This window comes from Anopheles funestus, chromosome 3RL, assembly GCF_943734845.2.
Source record: "Anopheles funestus chromosome 3RL, idAnoFuneDA-416_04, whole genome shotgun sequence".
In the NCBI taxonomy this organism is placed as follows: Eukaryota; Metazoa; Arthropoda; class Insecta; order Diptera; family Culicidae; genus Anopheles; species Anopheles funestus.
The window spans coordinates 63606907-63619694 of NC_064599.1; the positions used below are offsets into that span (position 1 = coordinate 63606907).

The window sequence follows — 12788 nt, forward strand, 5'->3', positions numbered from 1 at the left end:
TCATTTCACTTTTCAAAAGAATATTCTTCAATCTTTTTCTATCATATTTTAAGACTGGTGAAATGCTTGGGCAAGCCATTGTGTTGATTTTGGAAGGATCACATAAAAGAAGGTGAATGTACAGGTAAGACATCAAATAGTTTTCCAAGGATTCAATGTATATAATACCGTCCATGAATGTTGAAAAGAATAACACATGCTGGTTGGGTATCATTTTTCATATTGTCCTTAAATCAGCGTATAACATAAAACACTGTAAACATGTTCAGTGAAACAATATCATTGGCAAGAGATGGCAAAAAAAATCAATAGTACAGGATATAGTTTGGCTTATTTTTTATTTTAATTTTCTCGATGACAGCGCTTCAAGCATAGTTTGACCGTTAATAGGATTAAAGTTACATTCAATGCATTACATAGAGGACACGGCTTGAAAATGTTGTAGTTATTGATTATACAAACAAACACAAAAACAAAATCGATCGTTAAATTTACGGCAGATTGAACTTGTTAAGAGTACCATAGCTTTACCAAAAAACATCCCAAAGAAAGCCGTATTGTTTCCAAATGATTTAATTGCCCCGTACGTTTATGGCCGTTGTAACTTTGTTTCTCTTTGAACATTGTTCAGAAGTGCAAACTCGCCGGTAATACGATATTTATTTAGTGCTATTTGTAGGAAAACTGAAACCACTGCGGAAGGTGACCGGCGCCTTTGGCTATGTTTTCTTTTGAGGACGCCGGTCCGACCGGACCAGAGTCCATTAGATTATTGGGTGGGCTTTTTCACGGTACCCTTTCACACGTGTACCGAACGTGGCATATTTTGGTTTTTTTATTACTGTGACCAAAATAATGAGACCGATTGTTTAAGGTTGTCAACGGTAAGCTTAAAGATGCAATTTAATGCTCAAGGTGAATAAATCACAACTGAATCACAATAAAATGAAATATAAGAAAGAGAGAGAGAGAAGGAATTGCTAAACCATTTTACTTCTTTTAAGACTAGTTCATTAAGGATTTTTTAAAAAGAAAGTGTACTGAAATCAAATAACACATGATGAGATAAATAGTAAAATAATGAATTAGATTAAGGACAAGAGAACGATTCTTTGAAGAATTTTGCTCTTTCTAAGATGAAGATTGGTTTAATAAGGAATTTTCCTGAATTATCAAGTCCATCTCGAATATATTTATTTAAAAAAAAAATGAAGAAATAATACAAGTTTCAGAATTATTACAATAAATAAAGTTCTTTTGGCACAAAAGCCAACAATAAATTGAAATTGATAAGAAAGTGAACAAAACATAACACCAGTTGAATGTTTTGGGGGACGATTTGTTAAAATCGTTCCAGTTTTTGAGCAGAGACAAATTTGTCGCTTTCCATTTTCCTGCACCTAGCCCCCCACCACTGATCGTGTCAAGTCGCCTGCAAGGGAAAAGATAAGCGGCCCATTCTTTCCAACATTCGCCTTTCGCTGTGTCTCGCGGCTTGCCGAAGCGAATGACATTTGAGGCCTCGTTGGTAACGGCGGCAGACGGTTGTTGTAATCCAATTGACATTCGGCAAAGGACAAGATTGACTTAGAAAGGTGGGGGTGGTAAAAAATCGGGAGGGAGCCACAGTTCCGATCCTCCTGCACCCCTTTGCTCGGTAGCAAAAAGGCGCAGAGACCGGTAGAAAACAGGCCAATAGTTTCTTGAAACGGGAAGTATAGAAAACATAAACTGTATGAAGACCTGGAAAATGGGAATCCACCAAAGGAATTGGAGTTTGTCGTTCCCGCGTGTCGGGACAGACTGTTGGGGGAGAGTGTCTTCGTGGAAATGTAGACACATGTCGGCAGCGGACATGGGAAAACATGGTGAAAAATCAATGAATTTTGCGCTACATGTTGTACACGTTCATCAACGTGAAGGTTTCGAATCAGCACCGTTCCGTCGCAGGTGGTTTTTTCCAAAAGTTAAATAATTTATTTAATACGCAGATATTTCAGGATATTGCCATGTCATGCCATGTTGAAAATTCTAAAACAGGTTATCAAAATGGAGACTTTATTTAATGGGTGTTTTAGTTACTGAAATAAGTTTATTGTAAAGCTAACATGTTTGCATAATTTAATACAGTTCATCGTCCGAAAGACTTTGTGTTGTTTGTCGTAACAACAAAACGACTTCCATTTCCTATCTAACTGAGGGCGATAACTGAGGGTTCGCTTAAAGCGCCATACTCTGTTGGTTGTGTGGCACAAAATTATTTCGTCTGTGTTGTAGTGCCGAACTGTGATGATCATCGATGTTTACCGTTTTGGTGACATAGTTCGACTGTCTTTTTTTTTGCTAGAATTATCGAGTAAAATCGATGAAGCGACGTCATTGGTCAAGCACATTGTACCATTGGATTTATTAGCCACCCATTGTCGTATGCATATTTGATAAGACAAATAGTTTAAGTGAAGGTTTGGTTGTCCCTCGGCTAGTTCTTGGATTGTGAAGTTGTTAGGTAAATTTAATGGAAAATCTTACATAAATTGGGTGTTTCCATAAACGATCAAACTAACTAACCATTTGGTGATAGCTTTCCGAAAGCAAATTTAGCTTAAAGATCGTCATTATACTGTTCAGTAAGGCAACCACGCACATGTGCAACTTATCTTTTCACACGATCGTACAACTGTTCACCAACTGTGTGCGTTTCGTTCGACGAAATATCAGCAAAGCATTTCCGCTCATTCCATCGACCGTAAAACCCGATCCGTAACATCTGCGACCAGCTGGGCCGAATCAATGGAATCGATTCATTCGGCGTAAAATCCGCTCTCCGTAGTAGAATCTTCAGCAGACCGTCACGCCGGAATTCGCTGTGCGAGAAGAGAACTGATGGCGAGCACGGTTTGGGTTATGTTGACGGTTTGTTGCTGTGTGTGGTTTTTTTTGTTCCTTCTTCCCTATTCCCCGCCTTGACATTGAATCAATGAAACCGGCTTCGAAAGGAGAACGCATGGTCGTTCACGTTTTGAGGGGACTCACCAAAAAAAGGGAGAGAGCTCTCCAGTGAGAACTCATCGGTGATGTTGGGGCACATTGGGCTAGAAGTGTTTGAGATTTTGAGACGGTTTTAGTAAAACTTTGATTCGGAAACGTTGTTTAGAAATTTAGCTTTAAAAAGAGAATTGAATGGAATTATTTAATTGAATTTCCACATCTAAACAATTTTTTTTTGAATATTTGAAAAATTCTAAACACAGTTTCTTCATTTTCTAACAATAAACCTTCGTCTATTTCTTTGACATTGCTTTCTAATATAATGAATTAAAAAAAACTGATCTTTGTTCCTTATATTGCGATCATTCACAACCACGCAACGGGGGTTCGTTGCATTCGTGAGTGTCGAAGGTGGGTTGACCAGCTGTTTTCTCGTCCCGCCATCGTCACTGAGAGTGAGAGCTCACGCGTGACTTCGTTCGAGAGTGATTCGAATTTTCCCATTTTGCTATCATGATGGTTTGTAGCGCGTCGGATCCCACACACTGTTCCAGTTTCGCAACGAACTCGCCCGGTGCTGGAAGGCATACATAACTGTGTTCCGGTGTACGTTGTCTAGGCGCATTTTTCGAACGTATGAAAATCTCGATCCTCGTACACGGTGGACAGGTGGAAAATGTAGTACGGAGTACGTATTGACGCGTGTGTGTGCTTTTTGTTGTGCAGGTTTGTGCAGTTTTGACCCGATAATCTGGTCGTCGAGCCACAGTACACGTGTACGGTACACGAAACGATTGTGTGTGGGCTTGTAACGATAATTTGCGTTGTGGTGATTCCTACTGTTAGTGCATTTTATCATCGATCGAAACGAATTATATCAAGAAGAATGAATCAATCAATCAATAGAAATCAAACATTAAAAATACAAAGAATAATGATTTAAGTATCTTAAAAAGGTGAATGGTGTTCCTTACAGTTCCAAACTCGGTAAAATTAAGCTTTGTTTTGACGCTAATGAACTGCGATTCAATTTTCTTGACGCATTCTTCACGCATTCGCATAGTAAATAGAACTTTAACAGACCGTTTGCAGAGCAAGCTGTTTCGTTTCCCCTGTGCAACAGCACGGATCATTTCGCGTCCATTCTGCCCGATACTTTATGGCTGTTCACCGCTAACGAGGTCACATAACCGATGTGCAGACTGTTTTTCTTCCGGTTCGATGCATGGTGATGGGGTTGACCAATTGTTTGTTCAATCGTCCGGACGGTTTTTGTGCTGTTCGGTGGTGTCGATTTATAGTTGTTAGTAGCGGCGTTAAAAAATGACCGAACCGACATGCACATGTGTTTCATGCATTAGTCGCAAGCATGGCGGCACAAGTGACAGAACCGAAGGAAGAGTGAGATGGATGGTGAGAGTGAGAGAGAGATGGATGGTGATTTTTTTGACAGATCGATCTTCGTGCGCGTCTTAGTACACTGCATCGGTGCGGGCACGGTAGCAGTGAGCCGTGAGCAATAATGTGTGAGCGATGAGATGAGATCGCTCCCCAAAAACAGGACGCACGCCATGCCACACTACGTAATGACGCAGAGTCTGGGAATGTGAGAAGTTCTGATTAAGTTTCCGTAAATGGAAAATGTATCTTTTTTTGCCCGGTTGTGCATTTCTGTTCCGCTTCCCATCGAGCCCAGACCCAGTGCACCGGGTCTGGAGATAAATCGTTCATATCCCGTGTGCTTGAAACTTGTTTCCACTTTCATCTTGAGAGTTGTTGCTGTGTATGTGTGTGTGTGTGTGGAACGGCGTGTAGAAAATGAACGGAAATTATTGCTTCTGCTAAAGTGATCCTTCCAAGCGCCGCGTGAGAATTATATGACGGGTCTGCAATTTTTTGTGTGTTTCGGTTGCCAACCCGTACAGAAAAAAAAGTTGTAGCGTGTCTTTCTTGAAGAAAACCAACCAAAACAAAAAAAAAAACTCCCGCACACGGAAAATGGAAATAGACTAAAAATGTAGAATGAAATGAAAAACAAGATTGCGTTTGTCGTTTTTTTGTTGTTGTTTCTATTTTTTGTTTAGTATCCTCCTGTTGCTCTTATGTCGTGGTGCTACTATATTTTGTACGGTGAAAAGTATGCTTCCAGATGCTATTTCCTTTTTTTGCCGTAAGATGCTTTAGCGCTCTGTGTTTTTTTTGCACCGATTCAAAACGAAAAAATAAAACCCCATTTAGAGCACAAGAATTGGAAGCAAGTTCGGTTCACAAACTGAAACATTAAACGGTTTTTATGTGCAAAAAGTTGGATGTGCGAGTCGGGGTTTTTTTTCATCATCGCATGATAGCATCAGCAGTTGATAAGAAGAGTGTCAACGGCACCGGGTACACGGCGACGTACCAATTGAAAGTGGTCAACAAAGCGTGAGCATAAAATGTCACCCGGAGGGGGAAAATTCGAGGAAAATCATTTAGGAAGTTGGTTAGCAGTGTTTAAGTAGAAAAAAAACTAGCCGAAGGAATAGATAAAAAGAGATGATAAAAGAAAATTAAACTGACACTAAAACTGACCATAAATACGGTTCAATTACATTTTTGTCACTTTTTCATCAACATTTTTATTTAAGTGTTTCGCTTGATTCTATAAAGCTTAAATAGGATGCCCCTTTTCGTTTTGAGTAGCATTGTCCCTTTGAGTTGGCGTGTTTCTGTTTAAATAATTATTATCTCGTGGAGCTAGTGGCTAAGAGCGGTACTAGGAGGATGACGGAAGCCAACATTTAGTGGGAAAATGGCAGCAAATGGATAATGATTAAATATTAGATGGCTTTAAAAGCATCAAGCATACGAACTGGAATAACATTTGAAAGCTGCTATCAAAAATTAACTACTGGCAAAATGACAAACCATTAACTCCACCTGGAATGTATCCACTAGTGTCGCCTTCTCTTTCACGGTACGACATTTATTAAATGACAACAAGTAGATCTAAACTTTAATTTCTTATCCAAAAACCCTAACCCGAGTGCTGACAGAGTGCCGTTAATGAATAATCAAGATGGGCAGTGTGAAAGTCGATGAAATCTGCCACGCTGTCGGAGATACATAAATGTCAAATGTGACAGGTCGATCGATCCAACTGTCAGAAGCATACGCGTTGAAATAGTGCAAGTGCGGTTGCAATCAGTGGAGTGGAAAAAAAAAGTTAGTGTACCGTTACAGGTGCTTAATGCATGGCGCTTCAACTAGTACGAAACCAGAGTTTCAAGTGATAATATCCCCCCACTCTACGAGTGGAGTGGTAAATACGATGTGTTCAGCCGGTGTCAAGAAGCGCGATGACCAGGTGACATTGTGAAGATTTGAGAGTGATTTAAACCCCATCATCACCGGTAATCCTTCGTAGACGTGTGGATTGTGCGATTGTTGGAACAAAATCACCTCCTTGCACTCGGCGAATCGGAATTGGGGGATATCTTCCCTATATCCCCCGCGTGTCAACAAAACTTCGGGCGAGTGGTTTATTTGTGAGGTTAATTGTGTAGAAAAGCGGAGAAACCTAATCGTAGCGCTGTTGGCACAAAATTCAAGAGCGCTTCCGAACGTGTGCCGGATTAGTGCCAAGGTTGAGATTGGCTGGAGCGGAAAAGCCGGGGTAGGTTCCGTAATTCGATTGGTACCGGACAATAGCCGGTGGTGGATGTTACGGCGGTAAAAGGAACGGGGAAGAACAACGGAAAGCTAAAAGCAAATCGACGATCGTCGACGATCGCAAACAAAAAAAAAAACCGACTGTCGATTGCAGCTGTCTGGTGTACCAGCCGAAAGGAAATTTATAGCCATTGTGAGCGAATTGTCCAAGCGATAAAGCCCAACGACAGCGTCCTCAGGTTGCTGGTTGGACGAAAAGAGAGAGAAAAAAAAAAGCTCAGGTAAGTCTTCACCGTTTTTATAAAACAAAGCTTCAGAAGGGCAGGAAATGAATTGTGGGAAAAGTTTTGATCAGGTAGTAAACAATGATTAATTAACATTTCACCTATAAACGCACAATCGAACGAGAAAAGAGTTTAATCAGAGCATTATCGTCCCACACACTGTCGCTACACAATGTCGCAAAGTTCACGAACGGCAGCACCATGATTGGCATTATTGATTTATACTTCGTCCTTCCATTTCCTGCCCGCTGTTGGTTCTACTGCCCATGGTCAAGATATCGGTTTTCTTGGCAGAAGTTAGACATTCGGGACGTTACTATGTTGGCCGGATATAGCCAGCGGAAGTCAACCGACCGGACCCCGTTCACATTACTAAGGTGCGTTATTTCTTTGTTGCACTGTTAGTCTACGTTTCCGATAGAAATCCGTCTTTGTGGTGAGTTAGGTAGAAACAAAATAACTCCCCACCCAGCTAATCTGTTCATTACGAATGGTTGTTAAATATGGATAAAGGAACGTTTCAGTTGAATGGTTTGTTTTACGCGAAGAAAACGTGTTGTTTAGATTGTTGAAACGGTTCTCAATCAATTTGAGGAGGATAATACGTTAGATTTCTAAGCTAATTTAAAGACACTTAAAGACGTTAAGCTGTAAGTATTTCTTAGTGTTATTAATTGGTGTTATTATTTTTTTAATATTTTCTCAAAGAATCCTCAAAATTTCAGTTTTAACAAATGAAATGTGAAAGTTATAACAGAAACTTTAATCATACATTCATGCTTCGTTTCAATGTATCGTCGTACCTGTTGGGGTTCTCCCAAGTACTACCAGAACAATGCTGATAACATGACAGCAACCGTACTATATCGGTGAGGCCCTTCTCCCGGGGGCTCATTTTCATGTGCTTTTGTGCAGATTGCATGTGTCCATAGTCCATATTACCACTGTAGGTAATATTGAACAAAGAACCATCACACGAAGGTCACAAACAAGGGGCGATATCCCTCCGGAGATCGGATCGCATTTGTGCTCATCCACGTCCGAGTTGCACCGTTGCACTTTGCCCGAAAGGAGTTTGCTCAGTCCCAATGAGCTCCGTTTTGCTGTAGCACAGTTCTACCATGATTGGGAACATGCAGTGTAAACCTGAGAAGTAAACATGCCAACCATCAGTCCACCAACCCCGGGAGGGGTTGCTTCCGTTGAGTGAATTTTGATGGAAATTTTGCAACAACTCGGTGCGTTCGAATATCGTTCGTGTGGAATTCCATTCCAGAATGAGAATGAGTTGATTTAGATTAATTTCGTGCCAGTTCTCTTAAAGAAATTACATTACCTTAAGCAGGAAAAGCTATTCGATTACTTAGGCATAATTTAAAACACAGTTGCCCGCTTTTCGAACATGAATAATTATGTCTGTCACACAAACCATCCGCTAAATCACAAAAGTACGCACGGGAATAAATTCATGCAAAGCGTATCTATAAATATCTTCCCAGTGCAATGCTGGTTGATTTTTAATGTAAATTTTATCATCCCTCCTTAGCGAACAACTGCTGGGTGCTTCAAGTGGAAACATCATCGCAAAAGTCGTAAAGAAGAAATAATCGTAAAAATCAAACCAACTTAGTGTGATTTTATGACAGCCAAAAAGAAAAAAAAAACGGGAAGATTTCTTCGTTGATTGTGAGAATTTTTCACCTATTTTTCTTTTGGTTACGCACAAAGTTAAACACAAAGTGGAAATGAGGTATCAATCGCGGTTCGATGAAAACCCGTAAAATGGCCTTGTGGACGGTTGATCGGATCGTGTGAAGGTAATATTATTCTTCGAGCGAACCAGTTTCATGATCGGTTTTGATGAAACCGGTTTTATGTTGCTTAATATGTTTCTTAATAATGTCTATAAAACTCTACTGGAAACTGAAACGGGGTTTTTCTTTTATTTTATGAACTGCTGGTCATGAATAATAGATACGTTGCCTTTCGCTGCAATGGCGCCGCTGCACGTTGGTGGATGATTTTTGTTTATAAACTATGATAAGGGGTTGGTTTGGTTAATTTGCGATTTGTGTTTACGGGTTTATGGATAAACGGTGCTTTATGGTGCTAGAAGAAGAAGTTGTTTGGTCAGAATGATTCTGAAATAAGGTGAAATTTTATTGTTTCTCTCAATTTTTTTTTCAAAAAATTTAAAAATTGAAAATTGTTCAAGAATTATTTCTATTGATTGCTAAATAATAATAAATCTTTTTCGATGAGTTTTTTTCATTCTTAATCTGAACGACCTCTTAGGTACTGCCGGCCAAGGGTTTTGTAATTTAGTTTTACAAGAAATATTTGAAGCAACAACTAAAACGTAATTGATTTTAGTTCTTTCATTACGTTATATGATACATTTATTTAACAAAATTTTGAAAGTCTAAATACAGCGAAGCGCCGATTATCCGGGTGCCTGTTATCCGGCTGTCCCATTATCCGTGCAGCTCTGAAACGACAGTTCCAAAGGCAAAATGACATATTAACTGCGAACCAGTGACCAGTGAAATGATACAATTGGCAAAAGTTCGACCAAATAGAACAGATTTATTTAGCAAAGCGCACCTGAGAAAATTAACTTCTAGCTTTAGAAAAATAGTCCAATCATCCATCCAACCAACACACTAAACACTAATATTTATCAATAAAAAGAGATATGTGCTGAGTCCCGATGAGCACGGATAATCGGTGTCCACTGCAATATCCTTTAGACCATGTTAAACAAATGGACTTAAAGAGAATTCATCAATATTTTTCTATTGTATATTTATTTTATTTAACTCTTCAAAACTAGGTTATGAAAAACTTTGAAATTTTCAAGATTTTCCAAAGTCTAAAGGATAATCCAATGAAAATCATGCAGCAGTAATCAACATTAATCTGTACACGAAGGCATATTGCAAATTGTCAGCAGAAAAAAAGTATGATTGGCATTATTCCTTTTTATTTTCTGTTTTGTGCCAGAAGGATTACAGTAATGGTGCCTACAACGGAAGCAAAACGAAACTACTACAATCTGCGAAAAAAAACATCCACGACATCGAAATGATGAATGGCACTAAGTGGAATTTTATCCATTAACTCCCAAAACCTTTGCAGCACGTACTACGCATCCACGGTAAAGCGACGATCAGAAGTCGTAAAGCCGTACCTCCCCCCTCAGCACAAAATGGTCGAACGATCTTTCGATGGCCCAATCGTAAATTAATTGATTACGGCCGCAGCCCTGCACCAATCGAGTGGGTCGGGTAGCCGTCGCCAGCTGCGGAAGCTGACTGCTTTTCGCTTTCTGCCATTGTTGTGCTGCTGCTGCTGCTGCTAATGTCCCGGACATTTATTTGCCTGGTGGGAACCAGTCAAAGAGCCTGAACCTTCGAAATGCTGTCATTCATTTTCATCATAGCAAGCTTGAGAGGTGCTGGTGGCAATTGCAACCTCTCCGTGTGGGCGGTATCGTTCCAGAAGGGGGACTAATTTGTGTGCCATTAAAAGTGGGCAAGTGGTTGGTGTGAAAAAAGGAGGATTTTTGGATTGGAAAAAAGTGAAGTCTTCTTCGGGAAGAATAGTACTCAAGACTAACCGGACGATTGATGATTATTGCTAACCGTAAGCGTGTTTGAAGGTATTTTTTTTTGTTTGGTGTCACTTCAATTATAATGACAAAGTGTAGCCTGTCAGTATCGCAAACAAATTGTGGATGTCTAATGACAATTGTGTCTCGTCTGATCTATAGATCAAGATTTACAACCGAAAAGTACTTTAGAAAGCCGAAGAAAAAACAGTAACACGAATGTAAATAAGTTACGACAGTTTGATGTGCTCTAAAGGAAAACAAAATTACAACGAAGAAATGAAGTCTCATTTAAATGTAAAAAAATAATTTTTCCTATTAGCAGGGAATGGAGTCCAGAAAAAATACGAATAGCACCCAACTGCTACGAGTGCCCGTAATGTTTGCATAATGTTTGAATGATGTGGTTGCAGTTTTAGCTAGCCGAAACCCTCTGATGCATATAATGCTGATTGGAATAATATTATCGTCATTTAGCATCCTTGTAACGAGGCACCCGTGGAGCTGACGTCGAACGTTTGAAGGGCTCGATAATGACGTACTGACGGCAGCTGGTGGACATTCGAGAGCATCGTTCAGATGGAATGAAAAATTAGAATATCATTATCATATTCCGTGGAACTTTGTTTGGCGAACAGTTGGGAAAGGCAGTTGTTTTGCTTTGGAGCAGAGATTTCAGCACAGAGCACAGGGGCAAACGAACTAAACCGTATCATTAAGTTTTAGCAGCAAATAGTCCATTGTTGATGGTTAGATGGGTGGAAAATTGATCGAAAGCAAAAAAGTAAATATTTTCCATTGAAACCACCATTTTAAAGCACCATTTACATAGTAATTGTATTGTCATTTTAATTCCCACAATGATTGATTATAAATATAAAATAAATTTCGTGCGCAGATTACAAATTGTTTGTGTGCGTAAAACATATGTCCAAAGCTTTGCCATAAATTAATTGACATTCAATCATCGATGCGTTCATGTATGGAAATGTTTTTCCATGCTAAAGTTCCGTGGTCTAGGTTCGTGGTGTTCGTGGTAGGAATTATTATCGTTACCATGCGTGAAATTGAACCTCCACTTGTGCCATAAATGTGGGAGTTTTGGTTAGGAATTTCGGCGCACTCGGTTCGAATTGGATCGATACCGTGCTATCTGGCTATGGGGCAGGCATGAAGACAATCTGGAAATAAGTGTAGAATTAGCATGTTTCGTATCCAGGGGTAACATATGAAGAGTAAAATCTAAAGTATTTTGTTGAGAGCTTTTTCCCCTCTAGTGTGGTTTGGTACCGAATGGTGCAAATTCCAATAAAAGCTGCTTGTACGGGGATGAGCAAAATTTTAGCTCACGTAAACGATGGTACAATTTCGAGGTAAAAATTGTTCTACAACAATGAATACATACGTTCTTGGCATTATTTTCTCCTTGGTGCATAGGAAGAAAATGCTCCTCAAGGCCAAAAAGGGTGGATTATTATGTCACCAGAAAAAAAGCGAAGCGCTTATCATTCTAGGCTTCTCAGCATGTGTATTTATTTGTGTTTGGGACATATGTTTTTTACCAGTTTGTACGAACAATAAATAGATAAGCTGGCAAGTGGGGTTAGTGAGCATAGTTTGAACTTCACTCAATCGTACTGTGATGAATGAAACTTGTTGAATAATTGTTAGTCGCACAGTAAATGCTTTCTCTGGTGATAGAGTGAGCGTAACGTTACGAATTCCCCTAATTCTCTGATGCCAAATTCCAACCATCGATAAATATTTCCGTTTGCAAGCAGGAATTTAAGATAAGGTTTGCGAGAATTGCTCCAATAAAGCATGATTCTCGCTATTTCTCGGGGAGCAACTCAATTGAACACGTACGCGATCGCGTTGTCGAGATTGGTCGAGATGATTTCTATTAGGGTCGTACCGTGAAGTGGATATTTTCACTTTGAAGGAGCAAATGAGAAGTTCTTCTTCTGGAAATCGTTTCCTCCGTTTAATGAAATTATTTAACACTAGAACTACTAAGTGTTTTAAGCGTTTTTCGTTCATGGTTAATTTTTAAACAATTTCGAACAGTTGGAATATATTTTATTGTTAACTGAAGATCGTGCTATAGAATATATATGTAAAACTCATGTTTCAACAAACTTAGGATTGTTTAACCGCAAAAAATAATCTGATGAAAATAAAGCCTTCCAGTCAAAATGACTGGTCCAGCAGTTCTAGTGTTAAAATCCGCTACGTTTCATAAAGCTGTTGAGTTC

At 39.5% G+C, this 12788-nt stretch overlaps 1 long non-coding RNA gene across 1 annotated transcript; it reads left to right on the plus strand.

The window, feature by feature from the left end:
* Nucleotides 1–3302: 3302 nt before the first annotated feature.
* On the plus strand, nucleotides 3303–6751 carry LOC125766907 (uncharacterized). The gene is made up of 2 exons (XR_007418704.1): nucleotides 3303–3714; nucleotides 5926–6751. It is a non-coding gene; the product is annotated as an uncharacterized LOC125766907 (long non-coding RNA).
* Nucleotides 6752–12788: the final 6037 nt, after the last annotated feature.